A 24,329-nucleotide genomic window follows, 5' to 3' on the forward strand; every position below is an offset into this window, starting at 1 on the left:
TTAATTAAAAGTTTAGTGGAATAAAGACCTTTCGTAATCTAGAATAGACCAAATTCCAGGTTAAGGAGAAGTATTTCCAATAGTTAATTTGTTTTCTTTTCCACAATGTGCCTTATCTCCAATTAATCTTGTGTCAATAACAAAGAGCATGCTAGATGCAAGACAGTAGGTGAAGCAAATCACATACTATGGCCAGACAGCTGTTGTTCATTACTTAGAATCATAGAATTATAGAGTTGGAAGAGACTGCATGGGCCATCCAGTCCAAGCCCCTGCCATGCAGGAAAAGCACAATCAAACCACCTCTTTTTAAAGGTCTCCAAAGAAAGAGCTTCCATCATATTCTGGGGCAGTGAGTTCCATTGTTGAACAGTTTTCATGGTCAGGAAGTTCTTCCAAATATTAAGGTGGAATCTCCTTTCCTGTAATATGAATCCTTTGCTCCAAGTCCTAGTCTCCAGGGCAGCAGAAAACAAACCTGCTCCCTCTTCCTTATGGAACTCTTTTCAAAAGAATAAAACAACAAAAAAATGTTAAATGAATAATCTAGCTAGATTGGAATTCCAGAAGTAGAGGCATGTAGTGGTTTGAATATTGAACTAGATCCTAGAAACCAAGTTTCAAACCTCTGCTCAGCTATGGAAACCCACTGTATGACCTTGAATAAGACTCCTGACCTTAGAAGAAGACAGTGGCCAAGAAGACCTTAAGAAAGAGTTTTCATGTCAAAGCTAATTTGCCTTCAGTCCCAAAATGGAAGGAAAGGCAGAATATACATTGCTGTTGATCCTGAACAGTCTGAAAAATAACTCAGTTGTATATTCAACTGACTTTAAAACAAGTGCATGGAATAGCAGCCTGCAAATAAAAAGTCATCTTAACCATGTTCTGGAGAAAGTGCTGAGGGGGATCTATTGCCAAGTCATGCATCAGTCAGGCTAAAAGGTGTGAATGCTTCCCTTTTATTTCTCTGGGTGAATCCATTTTTCAAATCCTTTCAACTCTAAACTAGGATAAAACTATACTGAAGTTATGATAACTAAACTGAAGTTATGGTTCATTTGAGACATAAAAGATTCAAGAACATCTGACCACAGAAGGGCCCATTTCAGAACTCTCCACCGGGGACTCCTGCTGCACCAGTTTTGCAACTGCAGGATTCCCTTGTTGGCCCAGCAGGGATTTCTCCAGTTGACAAACTCCAGTGGAGAGCAGTTGGATGCTCTTTTTCCACCTTTTGTCATGTCTCCAGCATACTGTGCCTGTGTATAAGTTGCTGATCAACTGTATCTGAAAGAGTATATTGATATGCCAAATATTCATAGTAAAATATAAGTCAGTCTTAAAAAAGCTTCTAGGGGCCTAAACAAAGTGATATAATGTATTGTCGAAGGCTTTCATGGCTGGAATCACTCAGTTCTTGTGGGTTTTTTCGGGCTATATGGCCATGTTCTAGAGGCATTTCTCCTGACGTTTCGCCTGCATCTATGGCAAGCATCCTCAGAGGTGAGGTCTGCTGGAAATGGGAAAAAAGGGGTTTATATATCTGTGGAATGGCCAGGGTGAGACAAAGGGGCTTTTGTAAGTTGGGCTGGGTGTGAATCTTTCCACTGACCACCTTGATTAGCATACAATGGGCTGACAGTGCCTGGAGCAAACTCTTATTGAAAGGTGATTAGATGCCCCTGCCTGTTTTTCTCCCTGCTGTTTTGCTGTTGCAATTTTAGAATTTTTTAATACTGGTAGCCAGATTTTGTTCATTTTCATGGTTTCTTCCTTTCTGTTGAAATTGTCCACATGTTTGTGGATTTCGATGGCTTCTCTGTGTAGTCTGACATGGTGGTTGTGAGAGTGGTCCAGCATTTTGTGTTCTCAGACTACACAGAGAAGCCATCGAAATCCACAAACATGTGGACAATTTCAACAGAAAGGAAGAAACCATGAAAATGAACAAAATCTGGCTACCAGTATTAAAAAATTCTAAAATTGCAACAGCAAAACAGCAGGGAGAAAAACAGGCAGGGACATCTAATCACCTTTCAATAAGAGTTTGCTCCAGGCACTGTCAGCCCATTGTATGCTAATCAAGGTGGTCAGTGGAAAGATTCACACCCAGCCCAACTTACAAAAGCCCTTTGTCTCACCCTGGCCATTCCACAGATATATAAACCCCTTTTTTCCCATTTCCAGCAGACCTCACCTCTGAGGATGCTTGCCATAGATGCAGGCGAAACGTCAGGAGAAATGCCTCTAGAACATGGCCATATAGCCCGAAAAAACCCACAAGAACAAAGTGATATAATCTTCCACTGGATTTTTTACAAGTTTTTATCCATTGGAATTGCATTCTCTCTGTCCAGGCTAGTTCTCCTTCTGCTAATTAGACTAAAATACACTGCTTAACAAAAAAAACAAACAAAAAACAATTAACTCAGCCCTGTGAAACAAATATTTGCACTCACTGACACCTGAGGTCCAGGGTGATATCATAACACCCTAATGGATTTAAATTGTGTAATGACTCTTGCCTTGTTATTTTGTGACACTCGCCATGTGTGGAAATTGAGTTAGCATTTGTTTTAATAATTCAGTCCTTGATTTACAGCTACCAATTCTTTCCTGATCATTAATTTTTATGGGCTTTTATTTTCTGAATTACCAACACGTGGCATATCTCAGTTGCATTAGGTTACCATCGTACCATTTAAACATAAGAATGGGGCACAGCCCTGAATTATCCCCATGGACACTTTAAAACACAATATAATGAAAGTGTTTAATATGAATTGCTAGTTTTGTTTACAAGAGGTTATATACAATAAAATGATGCATTTACTCCCTGGAGGCTACTGTGATGGAACTGAATGTGACCTCTTTGGTAGTTCAATTTGTTCTCAATTTTTCTTTTTTCCCCATTTCATTTCATTGGTGTCCAGGGAGTAAAGTCTTAATGCTCCCCAAAACTCTACCTTAGGCATCTGGCTCATATTACTTATTGGCTTTTATTTCTTCATGCTGCTGCATCCCCAAGGGATACATAATTTAGAGGAGGGTGACTTTTTATTTTGTTTTATTTTAGTTGGATGAAGACAGGACAGTAGATTAATCCCATTAGGGATGGATAGGATGTATATATATATCTAGCAATTTTAATTTTCTCAGTGTTTGTTGTTCCCATTTTAGATCTGCTTAATTTTATTTCTGCATCTGTTTTCTGACCAAAAATACACAAAATTTAATAAGCATTTATTGTCCACAAGATTTCTGATAAAAATGTTTGTCTTTATGTTTGTACATTATCCTTGACAGAGGCTGGATGGCCATCTGTCAGGGGTGCTTTCAATGCAATATTCCTGCTTCTTGGCAGGGGGTTGGACTGGATGGCCCACGAGGTCTCGTCCAACTCTATGATTCTATGATTCTATGTAGTAGTACAATATTTTAGTACTCAGCACATGGCAAAATCAAGGATAGCTCTTTACTAATTTCTCCTCTTCCCTCAAATAGTTTCAAGCCATGGTTGGTTGAATCTGTGAATGAAGAACTCATGGATATAAAGAGCCAACTGTACTATAACCTATTCAAATATTGAGAGCAGAAATTCTTTCTCCCTTGATCTTATCAGCATTTTATGGCAATTTATCAGCCAGGAACAGGAATAGGAGCAGCAGCATAAAAGCTGTCAAAGACAGCAAGGTTTGACCTTTTCGAAAGCTGAGTAAACAGCTTACCTTTATGGAGGTAGCTTTTAGACCGTTCCCAGAATCTCTCTGTCCAATCAGAAATCAATTCAACACAATCTCATAATGTCTACAAAGAATCTCCCATCCAATTAGAAATAAGGTCTTTCTGGGCATGTGTGCAAGATCATTAAGTGACCAGTCACTTTCCATGTTGCTTGACAATATCAGATTATTGTATCAGATATGAGTTAACCATCATATGATTGCTTCAGTCTGCTTAATGCTGAATATCAATATGCAGTATGTGTTGTTCTTTTCTCTGTATATTTTGGTGGTGCAGTGGATTTTGGTGCTGAACTTGCTGACCAAAAGTTTGGTAGTTCAAATCCAAGAGGGGTGAGTTCCCACTGTTAGCCCCAGCTTCTGCCAACCAAGCAGTTCGAAAACATGCAAATGTGAGTAGATCAATAGGTACCGCTTCAGCGGGAAGGTAATAGCACTCAATGCAGTCATGCTGGCCACATGACCTTGGAGGTGTCTACGGACAACACCGGCTCTTTGTCTTAGAAATTGAGGTTAGCACCACCCCCCAGAGTCAGACATGACTAGACTTAATGTCAAGGGAAACCTTTGACTTTACTATATTTTGGTTAGGTATTTTCTGTTATCTCATTTGTATTAATTTAGTTAGCTTGATACATGGAATAAGGTGGGAAGCTGGCATTTCTTGCACAAGCATTTGCCTTTTTAGTCTATAAAATCACAATTATTTCCTTAATATTCAGGGGCATAATTTTTTTACAAAATATATGTACCAAAATACAGCTGTTTATCAGAGACAGAGTCTTTTTAATGATAGCATCCCAAAATTGTACCTCCTCCCCAATGCATCTGAAGTTTATACTGTTTATCCTCATGCTCCTGCTGTCACTTTATTTTCTGCTATATTGCCTGGTTGACTTTCTGGTTGGTGTTTAGCGATTTTATTGATTGGGTTTTAGCCCTGATGGGCTTACTGGAATTTTATTGTATTTTTTTTCTAAACATGATGTCAGGTGTCCTGGGGAATTGAATTGAAAATGCACAGTGTATGTGTAGACAATTAAATTTAATAACATAAAATAAAATATTTCCCAACCCTGCTGAACACTTTTCAGTAGTGGGGGAAAAATCATATGTATTTGCTCCACAATGGTGACCCACTTATTTATTTTCCCCCTGAACAGAGTAGAATAATATGTGCAGCAAGAACCTCAGTTAATGGTTTGACCTGACAACTGACTTTTCCCTTTACAAGGAAAGACCTAGTTGGCAAACAGAAATTAGGGATCATGTAGGAGGTCAGACTGTTTAACTCCAGGCATGCTCACTATTCTGAGCATAGAAATAAAGATGAACAGGAAGCAGGATAGAAAATGTGTTCCTTTTATGTGGTAGGACGCAGTTTGGGTAATTTCTATTTTAACTAGTTAACTAAATTCTTATTCTAGCAATTACAGAACAATTAGTACCATGGATGTTCAGGGTTATAGAGATACAGATCTCTATAATTATGGGTATGTGTGAATGTCTTAGACAGCTTTTATTACTGAAAACTATCCTGTGGATTTAGTGGATGATCTAAGATGATGGTGCAAGCGTAGAAAACTACACTGACAAAGGAAAAATATGTAGAATGTAACTATAATTTAAAAGTTGTCATCCTTTTGTGAACAGCCTATATCTGGTGTAAGGCAAAATAAGCTAACACTAAGAATGAAATGGCTCTCAGTTTCTCTGAATCTGATTAAATATTTCTTTGTGAAAGATGATTGTAGAAAAATATTTTCCATCTGTCCAGTCAAAAATGGAATGGCACATCACTATGAAAATATAGTTTTCCAGAGGGAGGATGTCAATGCACCAGCCCACAGCTCCTTTGGCAGATCATGGCACAGATTCTACTCTTCGCTACAAATGAAATTCATTCATATCAAATGCTTGGATTTTGAACAGACTAAACATTTTTGTGGCTAGTGGAAGGAAGTGCAAACTGTTCTGTATAACATCTGGTCAGTAATATCAAAGACTTTCATGTTTTGCTCTTTTAGAAGTAACCAATGTTAGCTGCTGCTTGGGGTCTGAGTAAAATTTCTTTCTATGCTTCTTCCATAATTTTCTTGTCCACAATATCAATTGTTGGTAATGATGTTGGATAGTATCTAATAGTTTTGTCATGTATTACATTCTATAAGTTAGTCATCTGAACACTTGCCAGTTGTTGGATAAAATATTTATTTATTTTGATGCCACCTATTTAGCTTTGAGTATAATTTATTTCATAAAGCTCCCTGGTGGCACAGCAGGCTAAACTGCTGAGCTGCTGAACTTGCTGATTGAAAGATCAGCAGTTCAAATCCAGGGAGTGGGGTGAGCTCCCATTGTTAGGCTCAGTTTCTGCCAACCTAGCAGTTCAAAAAACATGCAAATGTGAGTAGGATCAATAGGTACTGCTTATGTGGGAAGGTAATGGCTCTCCATGCAGTCACGTTGGCCACATGACCTTAGAGGTGTCTACGGACAATGCCGGATCTTCATCTTAGAAATGAGCACCACCCCCAGAGTTGGACATGACTAAGCTTAATGTCCAGGGAAAACCTTTACTTTTACCTATGATTCATTTGCTGTAATTTCTTCAAGACTAGCTAACATTGAGTATACTCTTTTCTGTAATAAAACAGACCTGACCTTTCTCATCTTCCCAGGATGTCTATATAGATCCTCATTGCATTTTATCGGTGCATGTGCCACTATGGACTATGTTGTCTGCATTTCACTCTCAAGTTTGGCTGGGGTGAAAGCAGCAATACAAATTCTACTTTTTCCCATTGAAATCAGACATGCATGGGATGCATGCAGGTAAAGAAGTATATATGCATACACAAACACATTTCCACACACACATGCACAATATATATTACTGCATTCCTCCCTCCCTCTTTCTCCATGTATGTATTCTTTTTCTTCTGAACAGAAAAGGTACTTTGTTTTTCTCTCTCTTAGATTAATTAACTAAACTATACACCAAATGTTACATTATAATTAACTCAGATAGAAGTTAATTGGGTTCATATATTGTTACTTCTGATATATCAACTCCCTTCAGGTACTTTTCCTGTTTATTGTTGTCAGAAGCATTCATCTCAGTAAAACATGATGTATCTGGCTGCCCCCATTTCCACCGGAGAAACTAATAATGTAATGTACAGTTCTGTCAGATATTAAACCCCTCATTTTTATATTACATTAGTATGAGACTTGCTAGAGAAGTCTCTCAACACACTTCTATGTCAGCAAGTCCAACCAAGATTAATGGAAAATGTATATACAATTGTTTAGGGGAGCAATATCTACAGTCTCTGGCTCAAATCTATTGCCATCTATTGAGATATATGAGCTAATAGTTGTGTAATTCCATCACATTATATGTTTCCAAAGTCAGGCCTGGTTCAAGCATCTGTCAGTCCTTCTTTACAGTATTCATCACATTTATGATCTTCCCTTTTCTCATAGTCAGTGTACTATCACATTTTTCTATATAACAGTGCTGCATAAGCTATGGAGCAACTCCAATTTGCAGATAAGACCAAAATAATGTTTTCAATATGTGCTTATTACTTTTATTCTAATACCTGATCATAAGATGTCAATAGAGAAGCATGTATATTCCCAACAGAAAAAAGGAAAGGATTTTGTTTTTAGCAGGAGTGAGTAACTTATTGCCCTTCATATGTTCTTAGGCTGTAATTCTCACCAGCACGTCAACCCAAAGCCAATGGTAAAGAATGATGACAGATGCAGTCCAACCACCTTTGGAGGTCCATAAATGGACTACTTCAGAACTATATGCTAAAGATAAGTCAGAACTGATTTGATGGATATCTACAAGCATGAATTGCTATGCTACTGATGGGAGATCTACAAAGACCTCATACTTCCATGTAGGAATTTGTGTATTCTCAATCCATTCCTGAGATATGAGTAGGTATGTCAGTTGTTAACAGGAAGTGATTATAAAGCAGAAAGATGTGTTTCCTTCTTTACTATTATGTGAAAAAGTAACTCCTGCATCCCTCCTCCCGCTGTGCATAGTCTGATGATACTACACTAATCTCATCTGTAGTAGGGATGAGCTGTAGAGAGGACTCTATCAAAGTGTGAAAAATATTGTCTCAAACATAACTCCCAGAAACACCTAATCTGCAGAGGCACATTGATTCTGAAGATGACATCTTTCATCATTATTTACTATTGGCTTTGGTGTGACATGATCTAGGAGGTGTCTATGGACAATGCAGACTCTTTATCTTAGAAATGGAGATGAGCAGCACCCCTCAGAGCCAGAAGAGGAAGTCTTTACCTTTATGTGTGTTTTGTTGTTTCTAGGCATTGAATGTTCACCTTTGTGCTTGTGTATGCTGAAATCCACACTGAGTCCCCTCAGGGAGATAGGGAGGAATACAAATAAAGATGATGATGATGATGATGATGATGATTATTATTATTATTATTATTTGAAACACCACAAGATGAGTCCACAGCAGACACTCTGCTGGCTGTTGTCTTGGATCACATGTCGGAAACTTCCCAAGTGTCTAGGACTGTGTGATGTATTAGTGAATAATGCGTGCAGATCCCAGTAAGGTGACCTTTTGCAGCTGGCAGATGGTAATTTTGTCAGCACCGATTGTCTTTAAGTGCAGGCCAAGGTTTTTAGGCACTGCACCCAGTGTGCCTATCACCACTGGGACCACCTTTACTGGCTTATGCCACAGTCTTTGCAGTTCGATCTTTAAATCCTCATATCGTGTCATCTTTTCCAGTTGTTTCTCTTCAATCCTGCTGCCACCTGAGATTGCGACATTGACAATCAATACTTTGGGGTTTTTTAAAACACAATTGTGAGGTCAGGAGTATTGTGCTCCAAAACTCTGCCTGTTTGAATCCAGAAGTCCCAGAGTAGCTTGATGTGTTCATTTTCTGTAACTTTTTCCAGCTTGTGATCCCACCAGTTCTTTGTCGCAGGCAGATAGTGTTTGTGGCACAAGTTCCAATTAATCATCTGAGCAATTGTGTTATGCCTCTGCTTGTAGTCTGTCTGTGCAATCTTCTTGCAGAAGCTGAGGATGTGACCTATTGTTTCATCTGCTTCCTTGCAGAGTCTACACTTGGGATCTGTTGTCAACTTTTCAATTCTGGCTTTGATGGCATTGCTTCAAATGGCTTGTTCTTGGGCTGCCAGAATCAGAATCAGAATCATTTTGGTTATATACATCTTTGCCACTAGTAAGCCCATAAGATCATATGTATGTACATGTTTCACTGAAAATAAAAAACAATACCAGATAATATGAAAAGGATGAAAACAATGTAGTAGCAAGCTAGGGAATATTTCCAAAAGTACCCAAAGGCAAAAAAGAGTGAGTTGTTGTAAGTTTGTTGGTCTGTATGGCTGTATGGCCATGTTTTGGAAGCATTCTCAAGGTGGCCAACTGAAACATTCACACCTACCACCAACAAACAAGAGTTCTTTCTCCCACCCTGGACATCCCACAGATATATAAACCTCACTTGCCTAGTTTCCAACAGACCTCACAATGGATGCTTGCCATAGATGTGGACAAAACATCAGGAGGGAATGCTTCTGGAACATGGCCATACAGCCCAGAAAACTCACAGCAACCAAGTGATTCCAGCCATAAAAGCCTTTGATAACACAAATGAACTTCTATTTATGAAAGGGAGTGGAATACAAAGAAACTTTCCCACTGAAGGAAAGAAACAACATTTTCCACCAATTCTTCCTTCCAGAGCAACTTCCCACACTATTCCCTCAATTGACCTCTGCAAACATAGATTAATTACTACAGGGTACATGGCTATACACCCCAAAAAACCTACAACAACAATATAAAAAAGAGTGAATTGCTTCCAGTTTCATAGATAATCATGGTCTACAAATAAAATAGCATTCTGAAGAAGAATTTGCTCCCCATATATGTCTAAATCACAAAAAATAACTCAAATTAGGACAATGCAACTTAAACTCTTAATGAGCCAGAAAACCCATACAGAAATAGAGACGTTGGTGCAAAGCTTGATATTTTCATGTCAATGGACTTGTCTGCATTTCCATGAAGCATGTGAAGTTTAGATAGAGTGAATTAGCTTCCCTCACTAGCAAACCCAGCATGTTAAAAATTAGCACAAAACTATAAAAAATAGAAACTGGAACAAAAGTAGAGACTGGGGAAATAAAAAAAAGACATCTCTGGGTGTATTTTGGAAGGAGCTTCCAAGCGATCTGTAGAAGACTTATATAAGGCATACCTGATCTGAATGCTTCATTTCACATGTGCATACCTAAGTATATAAAAAAGAGTGAAACATGTTAAACTGAACTTTTTGTGGTATACTATAGGAATATATCTCTATTCCCTCTATATTATTTGTACATTTGGTACCAATTTTTCTGTTAAAGAAGTTATGTGCACTAGGTTTGTGTATTTCCGCTGAATCTTGATCTGTTTCTGTTGGCTGGATTCCGGTAGACCCCTATTTCCGCTTTTGTGCCTCCTGAAAACGGGCAGGTAGCCAAATAGCCATTTTTGGTCCGTAGCCAAAAAATGCAGCTAGATCTGGCCAACTGGTGGAAATGGGGAACTTATAAGGCTCCCCTTTCAATTCATAGGACCCTTTCCTTTCTTCTCTCCAAGGGGGCCTGTGTTTGAAGAACAGGGTTAAGGAAGCACCCTTTCTGGGACCCTTTCCTTTGTTCCCTTTAGGGAGTCTGGGTTTCAGCAATGGGGTTAAGGAAGCAGACACAACTTGTGTAAGACTCGTCATAGCGTTCTTCAATTCCGATTGGTCCAAAAGGCAGGGCTCACAGGGAAACTCCCTGCCAACAGCATATGGCAGCCTCTTTGCACACTACGTGATCCCAAATAAGGGAGGAGGAGCCATGATTGTCTGCCACATGTTCCCGTTACAGACAGAAATATATGGTTGCTCAGCCCTTGCCGTTATGTCCATCCAACCAAGCCAGATTGGCTGAAAGGAACCAACCACTTCAAATCCACACACAAGCCTAATGCCAACCTATATTGTTAACTGAGGTATACCTATATAAGCAAGACCATTGTCTTTTTGTTGTTGTACTGTATGTTTATTCTATTTTCTTAATGCCCTTTGTATCATAAACAATGACAGCATGCTCATATCCCTGGAGGTCAAGCATTGTGAAATCAGAATACCCAATATAGTCAAAGTCTGGCCTCTATTGGCCATGGTTCTTCTACTCCAGCTGTGGTTCAAACAATTCCCCTCCCTTTTGCTCACAATAAGACCAAAATAGTAGCAACGGTTCCAGCACTGGTGTAACCTTTCTCTTGTGTTTGAGATGTAGACAAATACCAGGAAAGCATTGGATTCAGAGGATCCAAAGCTTCCTATTCTTCACTCGCACCCTATCCCATTCCCCTCTATTTGTCTCATCTCTAATATTGGAATGGGATGGGGATTTGAGATGAGAACTCTTTCTCTGGCCTCTGAAAAAAAAATCCAAAATTTACTATGTTGTTTGCAAGGCTATTTCAGAGACCAGAGAACTGAATTGCTCGAACATTTTTAAACTTCCCAGGAACTCTATAAAACCATTTCTCTTCCTGCTTGTCCAGATTGCAACACTGATTATATAACTTGTCTTTCATTGATTGCACAAGTCTTGTGGAACGGCATTTACTTTCTGTGGCTTTGAATGAACCTAAGCTTTCATGTTGCTAAATATTGCTGATTCAGGAGGCTTTTGTCAGTTCTGATATGTTAAAAGGAAAGTGTCAGCTTAGTTTCGTTTTTAAAGAAAATCTTAGCTGTAAGCAAAACTACAAATACCAACTCAATTGCATAGTCAAGCCAAGGTTTGCACAATTCATTGGAAGTTTGTCATGTACAAAGCAAGTCTGTACATTCATTTCATTGTACACAGAACTTCCCAGCACCTGCCATCAAATGAAAGGTGACATGCTCCTCTGTGCTTCGTTCTTTGTTATTTCATTTATCTCTCTTCTTCAGCTTTTAGATTTTCATTCCAATTCTAAGTGTAAGTATTGCTAGTACAACTCCAGTCTTAAAGTCAAGATGCTTGAATTAAGGTTTTTTTTAGTTGGACTGTTATTTGCAAAAAAACATGTTCATAATTGCAGAACTGATTTCCTGAAAAGCAACTTTGGTTGGCAGAATTTTCAATCAGGTTAACTATACATTTGGTCTTGTAGCCATGTAAAAAAAATACAACACTTGTTTTTGTTGTGATGAATTCGGCACAGAAACATCTCATAATCCAACATTAATTTGATTATTGGAGATTACCTTTTGGTCTCATAAAATGTGGAACATTATCTCCATACAAAACCACAGAGGCTGTACATTTGTGACACTGAAATATCTTTTTTTTTCTTTTTTTTCTTTTTCTTTTTTTAATTTTTTTTATAAATTTTATTGAGTTTTCACCATTATAAACAAAAAACATAAAAACAGAGAAACAGAAAGTGACATAATCGTACATAAATGACCCACCACCACAGATATAGAACCCCAAAACACCCAAGAAAAGAAGAAGAAAAAGAATTAAAAACAATAAACGACCTATTCTACACCCTAGTGTGACTTCCTTTCGTCTTACTTTCCTCTAATACATTTTCCATAACCTCCTTTCTTTCTTTTCTTTGTTTCCAACTTCGCTAATTGATATATACAAGGAGGATTTTATACATTTCTTTCCCACTCTCTTATTTAAGTTACTTTTAACCATTCTCTCTTTCCAATATATACTTCCACAGGGTTCCAATCTGTTCGTTTCATCCCTTGACCGTTACTTTGTCTTAACCAAAATGTTAATTCATCCATGTCCTTAATCTCAATAATTTTTTTCTATCCAGTCCATTTTTTGAGGGATTTTCTCCAATTTCCACACTTTGGCTAATACCATTCTCGCTGCTGTGGTTAAAAAGGTAAACAGCTTCTCAGTATTTTCATCTTTAAATATTTCTGAATCAAACATGCCCAGTAAAAACATTTCTGGCCTAAACGGAAATTCCTTTTTTAATATTATTTTGCATTCTTTATGAATCATTTTCCAATATTCATTAATTTTTCCACACGACCACCAAAGATGATAGAAAGTGCCCTCTTGATTTTTACATTTCCAACACTTATTGTCAATCTGTTTATTCATAATGTTCAATTTTTGGGGGGTCATATACCACCTATGCAGCATCTTCAACCAGTTTTCCTGGAGGTCCGATGCATAGGTGTATTTCAACCTCTTTGTCCATATAACTTCCCATTCTTCAAGTCGGATTACCCTTCCGATATTTTTAGCCCATCGTATCATAGATTCTTTTATAACTTCTCTTTCTGTTGCCCATTCTAGCAATTTTTTATATATTTTAGTAATTATCTTTTTCCCCCCTTTCTGTAGTTTGTCCCAAAAGTCTTCTTTGGTTCCAAAACCTTTTTCTTTATCTCGTTTAAATGTTTCCTGCACTTGCCTATAATGCAACCATGAGACATTTTTAAATTTGCCTCTGATTTCTTCCTGTGATTTCAACACATACGTGTCTCCACTCTTAATTAACAAATCGCTATAGGTCGGCCAGTGCGTCCAGCCTAGAAGTCGTCTTTGATTTGCTTCTAGGGGCGAGACCCATTGAGGAGTTTTCTCGCACAAGTAGCTTTTATAATGCTCCCAAATTTTCAATAAGGCAGACCGAATAAAATGGTTTCCGAAGTTTTTTTCTTTATGTTTTCCTTCATACCAAATGTATGAATGCCATCCTTTTCTTAGGTCAAAACCTTCTAATGTTAGCATTTTCACATTGACTAATTTACTCCATTCTAAAACCCACATTAAAGCGGCAGCTTCATAATATAGTTTCAAATTGGGTAAACCAAATCCTCCCTTTTCCTTCACCGTGTTCATAATTGTTGCATTAATCCTGGGTTTTTTGTTTTTCCAAACAAATTTCGTGATATCCCTATTCCATTCTTTGAAGTAATTATTATTCCTTATAATTGGCAGATTCTGAAACAGATATAACATTCTAGGCAAAATATTCATTTTAACCGCTGCAATTCTCCCCAACATAGATAAATTCAATTTTTCCCAGTTGGACATTTCTTGTTTAATCTCTTTCCATTTACTTAAATAATTGTTTTCAAATAGCTGGAGATTTCTAGCTGTTACCCAAATCCCCAAGTATTTGATTTTGGGTACTACCTTAATTCCCGCTATTTCTTCTAGATCTTTTTGATTTGCCCGTGTGATGTTCTTCGTGAGTATCATTGTTTTTGATTTGTTTATTTTTAAGCCTGCTACTTCTCCGTATTCCTCTAATTTATTTATCCACTTTATGATATTTTCTCTCGGGTTTTCAATTATCCCTATAAGGTCATCGGCAAACGCCCTGATCTTATATTCTTGTTTGTCCAATTTTATACCCTTCAAAGTAGCATCCTTTCTAATATCCTTTAACAAAATTTCCAAGGCAAATATGAATATTAGTGGTGACAGGGGGCATCCCTGTCTTGTTCCTTTTTCAATTTTGATGTCCTCTGTCAAAGTTCCATTGATTAATAATTTTGCATTTTGGCCCTCATAGATCGCTTCAATGGCATTTTGAAAATGGAAACCAATGTCTATCTCGCGGAATAGGAGTTTGAAAAAGTCCCAATTCATATTGTCGAACGCTTTCTCAGCGTCGACAGTCAATAGAGCCATTTCCTTTTGATGATGCAATTCATAGTACTCTAAAACATCTAACACAGTTCTAACATTATCCTTTATATTTCTATTTGGAAGGAAACCGCTTTGCTCCTCTCCGATCCAGTCTTTTAAAAAATCTTTGAATCTATTGGCTAATATGCTTGTAAAAATTTTATAGTCCGAGTTCAATAAAGAAATGGGCCTATAGTTTTTCATTTCTTCCTTTGCAGTTCCTTCCTTATGAATCAGAATAATGTCTGCCTCCTTCCATGATTTTGGAATCTCCTGATTTTCCAAGGCATTGTTTAATACTTTTTGTAAGGGTATTAAAATTTCTTCTAGCATTGTTTTGTAAAAGCAAGCAGAATATCCATCAGGTCCCGGGGCCTTATTATTTTTTAGGTTTTGGATGGCTTTTTTAATTTCATCCAATGTGATTGGTTTGTTCAATTTTTCCCTTTGTTCTTCTGAAATTCGATCTAATTTTTGTTTATTCAAATATTGCATAATTTTCTCCTTGTCTATATTCCCCCTAGTGTATAAGTCTTGATAAAATTTAGTAAATTCTTTCAATATCTCTTTCTCGGTAGTTACCGCCCTTTCACCTAAACTTATTCTATTTATTATTTGAGTTTGTTTCTTTTTTCTTAATTTCCTTGCCAACCACCTCCCAATCTTATTTGCATTTTCAAAGGAGGATTGTTTAATAAACTTCAATTGTTTTGCCAATTCTTCTAGCTCTAAATTGTGTTTCTCCTTCTTGAGTAGTTCTAACTCTTTAGTGATTTCTCCGTTCTCTGGATCATTTTTTAGCTCCCTTTCTTTCCTGCTAATTCCGTCTTTCAAATCGTTCATTTTCGAATTTTTGATTCTATTTCTTATCGTGTTATGCTGAATAAAGTGCCCCCTCATAACTGCTTTGTATGCATCCCAGACTGTTGTTATCTTGGTATCTTCATTATTATTTATTTCAAAATATTCTCTCGATTTCTCCTTATATTTTTCTATATCTCCTTGTACTTTTAATAGATTATCATTGAGCTTCCATTTCCTCCTTGGTTTCCTATAGTTGATGTTCATTAATATCGGACCATGATCCGAAATGTCTCTTGGGAGAATTTTAATCTTATCCACTTTCAACGTTAGAGATCTTGTAGTCCATACCATGTCTATTCTAGACCAGACCGCATGTCTGCTAGAGTAGAATGTAAAGTCTTTTTCATTTGGGTTATGAACTCTCCAGGTATCATCTAGATCAAATTCCGCTTTTAACGTTAGAAAGCTCTTAGGTAGACTGCTTTGGTTTCCTTTATTATATTTTCCCTGCCGTTTTGATCTATCATTCTGTGTGTCTATTATGCCATTGAAATCTCCCATTATTATCAAATGATCAATTTGTAAATTTAACAAATTTTCTTTTAGTATTTTAATGAATTTTGTTTTCGGGCCGTTGGGGGCGTATATATTGCATATTATCAATGCTTCCGTACCTAATGTTATTTTCACTATTACAATTCTGCCTTCTTGGTCCCGATAGACCAATTCTGATTGGAATTGTTCATTAATATATAAAGCAACCCCTTTTTTCTTTTCTACTGCCGAGGAGTGATAAAGTTTGCCCAATTGTTTTTGTTCTAGATAGGATATATGTTTTTGCGATATGTGTGTTTCCTGTAATGCAATAATACTATATTTACCACACTTTAATTGTTTGAATAGCTTTTTCCTTTTATTAGGGGAATTCAATCCATTCACGTTATTAGAAAAACAATTAATTTGGTACGTAAACTCTGTCATCTCATTCATCTGTAGGTACCACTTCTGATTCTTCTCCTTCTTCCTCATCATCTCCATCTTCATTAGTTGATTGCATTTCTGCTGTAGCTCCTTTTAATTCTGGGGACTTTGATCTTTTCCTCTTTGGCTTCTTTCCTCTCTCCGCTGATTTGGGTGTTGTTCTTATTACTTTCTCTTTCTCGAGTCTTTTGTAAAAATCCTTAGCCTTTTCCTCTGATGTGATCCAGTATTTTTCTCCCTTGTATGTTGTCATGATTCCCTCACTTTTTTCCCACCTGAATCTTATATTAAGTTTTTTAAGCTCGTCCGTCAAAAAAAAATATTTCTTGCGCTTGTTTAGGACCGTCAGGGGGTATTCTTTGAGAATCAAAATTTTGGTATCTTTATAAAAAAGTGGTTTTTGCGTGTTTTGTCTCAGGATGTCATCTCGAGTCTTTTTTCTCACAAATTTCACAATTATATCCTTAGGAACTTTATGTTTCTTTGCATAACTGGTTTGGATTCTAAATACTCGGTCTATTTCATTGTTCATATCTTGTTCCGGGCATTCCAATATTTTTGCTGTTATCTTTATCATTATCTCTCTTATATCTTCATTTTCAGTTTCCATGACATTTCTAAATCTTAATTGATATTCCGTCTCATTTTATTCTAATTTCTCCTGCAGTTTTTCTAATTTTGCATTTTTATTATCCAATTGTTCCACCTTTTTCTGTATTTTGACTTGTGTTTTCTCAATTTTTACTTTGTCTTTTTTGAGATCACTAATTTCTTTATTCATTTTTCCCAATTCTTCTCTCAGATCTTTTTTAATTTCCGCCATCTCTTCCCGGATCAATTTCTGTTGTTCTTCATGTCTTATTGCTCTCTTTTCAAAATCCTTTTGCAACTCATCCTGTTTTTCAGACAATTTTTGTATTTCTTTTAGAATATCCTTCCAACCCGTCGGTCCCGTAGTTCCAGATGTCCCTGCTGTAGTTGCTGTACTTGTATCTTCTTGTCCTGAACCCCTTCTCAATGATCCTTTAATATCCTTCGGTTCTATTTTCTGTTTAGGGGTTGTCATTTTGTATTTTTTTTTATCTTTATTGAACTTAGTTGGCTTTGTTGGCTCTATCAATTACTTCAAATTGTTATTCTCCCAATTCCCAGCTTGATAATATAATTAATGTTCTTGTTGTTCTTTATATATTAATCAATTGTTATTTGGTTATTTAATTAATAAATTTAATCAGATAATTATTTATCAGTTAATTTTAAACACTTTTGGTTCCCCGATTACTTAGTTAATTAGTATTGATTAATTTAGCCCTTTTAAATTTATGTATATATATAAATCTATATTCAATTTTGTGGTATGACTCTATGAATAAATGACTGAGTTTCGTAAGTTGAATTTCTTACTTCTATATCTAAGGCTCTTCTTTTTTCTTTCTTTATTTCTCCTTCTTCCTCTTCTTTATTGCAATAATCCACTGAGCTTATGGTATTTAAGCAATTTTGTCCTTCTTTGGGGAGCATCTACTTCTCTTCCGGGTCCGGCGCTCGTCTTTTTCTGCTCCGGGTCCGCTGCCCGTCTTCTTCTCTTCCTGGTCCGCCGCCCGTCTTCTTCTCCTCCTGGTCCGCTGCCCGTCTTCTTCTCCTCCTGGTCCGCTGCCCGTCTTCTTCTCTTCCTGGTCCGACGTTTTAATTAATCCTCTATTAGTTTTCTTGGTTTTCGTAGCTCTATTATTCTATTTTCTGTATTTCTTCTACGTAATTCTTCTCACTTCCGCTTCCTTCCGCTGCTACAGTGTCTTCTAGACTTTCGTAGCTCTATGTCTCTTGTGTGCCTCTTGTGCGACTTCCTTCCCTTATCGTCCCGCCTCTTCCTGGCTTCTTCCACTCTTCAGTCCTCCAGCTTTGTTTACAAGAAGACACCGACGTAGCCTAAACAACTGGGCGTTCCAAGGTCAGCGTTTACTGTTGTTTTTGCTTCTTTACCCTTTAAGCCGCCATAGCCGCCATTATTCCCCCAAAAGTTTGTTTCGTCCCTTCTCCTTCAATGCTTCCTTTGGTTAAGATTTAGAGGTTTAGGAGGGGGGGAACAATCCAAATTATTTTGAATTCTTCTTCTCTCTCCAATATACTTCCACCCCCCTCTTTCCTTGCGGGCTTTCTGGGACTCCGCTGTATTTCCCGAGGGTCCCACAGCCCCCTTTCTTCCCTTCTTCCCTCACCGGAGGCTTTTCGCCCGCATGTCCTGCGGGTCTTTCTTATGGCTTGACTTATATTTATTTGTTTTGTCTTTCCCCTGGGTGGGGATTCTAAGAGCGGATTTAGGTCCGTAAGAGAAATTATTTTTTTGAGAACTTACGTGTCCTCTTTGCCAGCTTGTCCGGCACTTTCTTTAGTGATGCACCTTCACCCTTTAAAATGGGTGCGAAGGCAGTTTGTTGCAGCGGACGCTTGTCCGCCACATCCCGATCTTCGATCCGCAGCCCGACCTCACCTCTCTAGACCCTCTCGTCCCCCTCTCCTTGAGGGTGGGGGGGACTTTGGGGCCAAGGAAGGGGTCGACTGGCTTCTGCGACTCTTCCCGTCTCGATCCGCGGGTTGAGGAGAGGATTTGATCCTCTCGATCCTTGGTTAGATCGGGTGGCTTGAGGAGAGCTCCTCAAGTCGTGCCTGTCTCCATGTTCACCCACCGGAAGTCCCCGACACTGAAATATCTTTAATAATTCTTTAAAGCTGCACCTGTATCTTTCAATCAGGAGGCTGCATCTGATTGCTTAAGATTCAGGTGCAAAAGAAACAATTTGCTATTCAGAATGTTAATGGGATAATTAGAGATAACTTTTCACTTCTCTTATTATGGAATCATCGGCCTCCTTTTTAATACAGGATATGCTACTACACACCTGTAGTAGGATTTTTTCTACATTGCTACTTCTTACTTCCTGTAATATGGTATCACAGTCATGCCTCTAGCAAATGAGAATTGTGAGGCGAGGCATGGAGGAACAACTAAACTTGTTTATTTGTTCTAGGCTGCAAGCAGAATGCAAGAAATGAAGTAAAAATGCAGACTGATCTGTTAGTTACATATTCCACCCTGATGCATCGAAAGAAGTTACATATTCCACCCTGATGCATCCAAATTCATTATCTAGAGGTGTAAGGGCTCTGGGTCAAAACACTGGAGTGATGTAATCATCTACCACTGCTCTTTAGCTTCCCTATTTCTTCTGAACTATTTATTTATTATTTATTATTTATTAACTGTCTTTATACCCCACCCTTCTCACCCCAAAGGGGACTCAGAGCAACCTTACAATAAGCAACCATTCAATGCCACATAAACAGACTTAAATAGAATAAACATATACATTAAAACATTAAATTAAAACATCTAAATATTAAAATCAATTATTAAAACCACATAATCAGAAAACTATTCTTGGCCCCTTCCACACAGCTGTAAAAAAACCCACATTGAATTGGATTATATGGCAGTGTGGACTCAGATAACCCAGTTCAAAGCTGCTATTGTGGGTTATCTGCCTTGATATTCTGGGTTATATGGCTGTGTGAAAAGGACCTTAGTCACCCAAGTAAAAAGTGGAAGGAGCAAGTTCATATGAAATGAGAAACTGCAAATGCCTGGATAGAACTAGCCAATTACCACTCACGTTAGGCAGGGTATCTGAAGGAAAGGATGTAACCTAGGGTGAGTCTACATGAGTTGCTAAATCTGCAGCCACTCTAGAATAGAAATGCTGTGGATGAGCCCCAGAGGTGGCTACATGTACCTTGCCAAACCTGCTGCAATGCCATGTTGGTATTCCAGTGAGACTACATCAGCCCCACTGGACCTTCACCTCACCTTCTGTGTTGCTATTACCAGTCCTCACCAGACATAGAGCTCCATGTTAGCTCTTGGTCATTGTGCCACTCTGACAGCATCAGAGACGTTCATGTGGCCAGGAAGAAGGAGAAAACTGATCTCCTTACCTTCTTCTTGTGCTCGCAGGCATCAAAAGTAAATCAGTAAGAATATTAGGCAAGGTTTGATCAAAAACTTTGATCAAATCTTGCCTGATATGAGTCCTGGACTATGTTCCCATGTTACTTTCTCATACCCAGATGCCTATGTATAAGCTACAAAGAGGACACAGGTTCAACAGCTTTTAGTCACTTGATCTTCTCAATAGTTGCACCAACAGAGGGCTGACCAACATTTCTGATGACTTGAAGTTACAACATGAAAAGTCAAACAAGCTGAGAGCCAATTAGTCAGAAAAGCAACATGGCAAACTTTTCAGTAGATAAGGCAGAATGGGATGGCAGTAGATAAGGCAGAATGGGACTAGTGTCGTCTAAAATGTAAGTGATGAGTTAGTTACTTACAATAAGGAAACTTCATGGCATCAGATAGAATCCAATTTACCCCCTGGACCCATTTAAACTGATAGCTACAATCATACTCTCTGGTGATTTGCAGTAGTGATATCAGAGTTTAGCAGACAGTGTTCTAATTGCTCCTTTGTCTGGCAACCTGCCACAGAAGTACACAAAGTTAAGCACTCCAGTCTCACTTCTACTGCCTTTGAAGTACATTGAGATCCTTAGGGTTTTGCATGGGCATTGCCACAGTAATTGTATCAATTTATCCCACATACCCAATACAGAAAACAGGGTTTGCAGTCCTGTTCCCTTCCATTAAAACACTTAAACCAATTAGCTTGTTTATGATATTGTGGTGATCAGAATATCTGTATTTTTGCTAGTTGTGAAACTTGGAGGAAGAATGACAGAGCTTCACAATTTAATTTGTGAACATTCAGCATTTTGCTTTTAATTCCTTTTTAGGATAGGGAATAAAATGCAGACACTTAAAAGGTGCCATTGCCTACAGTTCAGTCTTTCTTGCTTTCCCAGGCATTCTGAATTACAAACTTAATCTACCCTTTAAAGGAAAATAAAGCTATTCTAAGGGAGAAGATAATATTTGGTAGGAGGATCCACACTCAACCCTGGTTTATTTCAGTGATTCCCAAAGTGGGCGTTATCACCCCCTGGTGGGCGCTGCAGCGATCTGGGGGGGGGGGAGGCGGTAATGGTCACAGGTGCATTTGGAGGTGATGAATAACTGTAAGGGGGCGGTGAAAGCATAAAAGAAAGAAGAGAAGATTTAGAAAAATTGATTTCCAGGGGGTAGACCAAATAAGTTTGGGAACCACTGGTTTATTTTATAAAAATCTAGTAGAGGAACATTTGAGAAGTTTAAATTTCCAACATTTTATTCTTTGACTAGCTGCAAATTACAGTCCTTGAAAAGGTAATTGCTGCTCATGCAGATTATTCTAAACAATGCTGCAGAGTTTCACGATGTGCCTCCTTACAGAAGTCCAGACTGACCATCCAGACCAGGCATGGGCAAACTTCAGCCGTCCAGGTCTTTTTGGATTTCAACTCCCAGAAATCCTAGCCAGCTTACTGGCTGTTAGGAATGGTGAAAACTGAAATTCAAAACACCTGAAGGGCCCATGGCTGCTCTAGGCCACTGCTTCTTAAACTGTGGTGCTGTCCCCAATGGAGTTCCCTTAGCTCTATGTTGGGGTCCTGAAAAAAATCAATTTTCCCAACCCACCTTGTAGGTAATACTACTCCATCCAACAGGGTCAATCCCATGCTGCTGGAGAAGAGAGGATCAGCAGGATGCACCTATTTATTTTCCTGCAGGTGGCTATGCAAGGACCTTCCATTGACTACCAGAGATCCTTGTGATTATCTGTTGCAGAATATCTCCCTACTGAAAAAAAATATATCTGGACAGATAACAGAAATGGCCATGGGGGGGGGGGGGCGTCCACTGCTTACAAGTCATTGTGGGGAGCAACATGGGGAAATATAGTTACATGATATAAGTATGTCTTCTAATGCAGGATTTCACTATATCAGTGGTAGGAATCTCCCCCCCCCCCAAAAAAAAAATCCCTACTAAAACTCACCAGCAGAAGAAGCAATGGATTACCCAGTATAATTCCCAATGCTGAGAAGTCATCCATCCTAATGCAGCCTATTCCAAGTATACTCTGTGGAGGAAATGATTTCCCACTGAGAGACCTCTTATCCTTGGCCTTTCTTTCAAATGGAGTAAGATCTTTGAAATGTGTGTGAGATGTAAAACTTACTTTGATCAATAACTACAGTGGACCTAATTCTCCAAAGATAGAAAATCCTTCTCAAATGGTGCTAGCCTCCCAAATTAAATTTCACCTTTGGCAGCTGTTTTGATCCCCTGGAGCACCATTTGTCACAATGAACATTAAGTAAGTAAACTATGTTCAACAAGAAAGGGTCACCTAATTGAACTGACTCTTGGATCTTTACGCCTTGTTGCTTATGCCAGGACACAGTTTTTGCCTTTAATTATTGGAATGCATCGTTTGGAAAAGTTAAAACCAGTGTCATGATTGCAAATGATTCCCCGCTGGTAGAACCTCACTAAAATCAATGGGGCTTCACTGACCTAAGAACATTTGTAATCATGACTCTCCTCTATACAGAACCAATTACGTTTTAATTATATTTAAAGTCTGTGCTCAAATCCTAGTAATAGGATAACGAATACTAGAGAAACGTACATGAAAAAGGAAAGACGGGGTTTGGCATTATGTGAAGTGGATTCCAGCAATAGTGAGCCATATGAGTTGGTGTTCACCATACAGTTTTCAATCTGTCTAAAACCTTGAATGGTGTCAGAACCAACAGTACAAAATTGGCATTACACACAAAAATTTCCAGTATTCCCCTATCTGGATGCTATGATCTTAAACTTATTGACCTTCAAGCCATAGGACTACTTCATTAAACCATGTCTCATTTTTTTTAAAAAAAGCAAAATCCTTCTGGACCAGAAAAAATCTTGGTAAAATAAGCAGGAGCTATAGGAGAAGCAGTACCCAGGGACTAAAATGACCTGTTGGTACACTTTCTGCTGCACCATACCTTAAAAGCTGCCATTTTGGATGTCATTTGAATAGCCCAGGACCATATAACACTATGGTTATTCCACTTGAACTGTCATGCTTCCAACCTATGAAATCCTGGGGTTTTTAGTTTAGTGAGACACTAGAGCAGTAGTTCTCAACCTGTGAGTCCCCAGGTGTTTTGGCCTACAACTCCCAGAAATTCCAGCCAGTTTATCAGATGTTAGGATTTCTGGAAGTTGAAGGCCAAAACATCTCAGAACCCACAGGTTGAGAACCACTGCACTAGAGCCCTCTGGATCAGAACTCTAAATATTCCTTCATAGATTGCCAGTACCCTGACTCTAAAGGACGAAACCATGGCAAGTCTTGGGAGGTCTGACTTGGCCACGGTGGTCCACACTCTGGTTACACCCCACATAGATTACTGTAATGCACTCTACATGGGGTTGCCTCTGAAGACTGTTCGGAAGCTCCAGCTAGTCCAATGCTTGGCAGCCAGGTTGCTCACTGGAGCAGGGTACAGGGAGTGTACAACCCCCTTGTTACGCCCGGTCCAGTGGTTGCCTATTAGCTTCCAAGCACAATTCAAAGTGCTAGCCTTGACTTATAAAACCCTAAACGGTTCCGGCCCAGCTTACCTGTCTGAATGTATTTCCCTCTATGAATCCCCAAGGACCTTAAGATCATCTGGAGCGGCCCTGCTCTCAGTCCCAGCGCAATCACAGTTGTGCTTGGGAATAAAAGCTGGAGCTTTCTTGTTGGTGGCCCCTCAGCTGTGGAACTTCCTTCCTAATGAGATCAGATCTGCCCTCTCCCTCATGACCTTCTGGAAGAAATTCAAACCCTGGTTATGGGATTAAGCATTCACAGAATAGATGGTTTTAACGGACTATTTTTAGCTGACTGCAATGGATTGATTTGGAAAATGATGTGAAATGGCGAACTGTTTTAATGTATTTATTAGTGTTTTTAATGTAGGTTATGTGTATATTATGTTTGTTTATTGTTCAGCACTGAATGGTGCCTGTTGGTAGCCATCCTGAGTTCCTCTTCAGAGGTGAGAAGGATGGG

At 38.5% G+C, this 24,329-nt stretch overlaps 1 long non-coding RNA gene across 1 annotated transcript in view; it reads right to left on the reverse strand.

The window, feature by feature from the left end:
- Positions 1-3,169: 3,169 nt before the first annotated feature.
- Positions 3,170-24,329, reverse strand: part of LOC132772835 (uncharacterized) — a 57,199-nt gene continuing 36,039 nt past the window's right edge. Inside the window, exons 2-3 of the long non-coding RNA XR_009631280.2 lie at positions 10,053-10,085; positions 3,170-8,957 (exon numbers count right to left, since the gene is read on the reverse strand). This is a non-coding gene — a long non-coding RNA (uncharacterized lncRNA). The remainder of the gene's footprint in view (positions 8,958-10,052; positions 10,086-24,329) is intronic.

The sequence above is a fragment of the Anolis sagrei genome, chromosome 4, assembly GCF_037176765.1.
Source record: "Anolis sagrei isolate rAnoSag1 chromosome 4, rAnoSag1.mat, whole genome shotgun sequence".
Lineage (NCBI taxonomy): Eukaryota > Metazoa > Chordata > Lepidosauria > Squamata > Dactyloidae > Anolis > Anolis sagrei.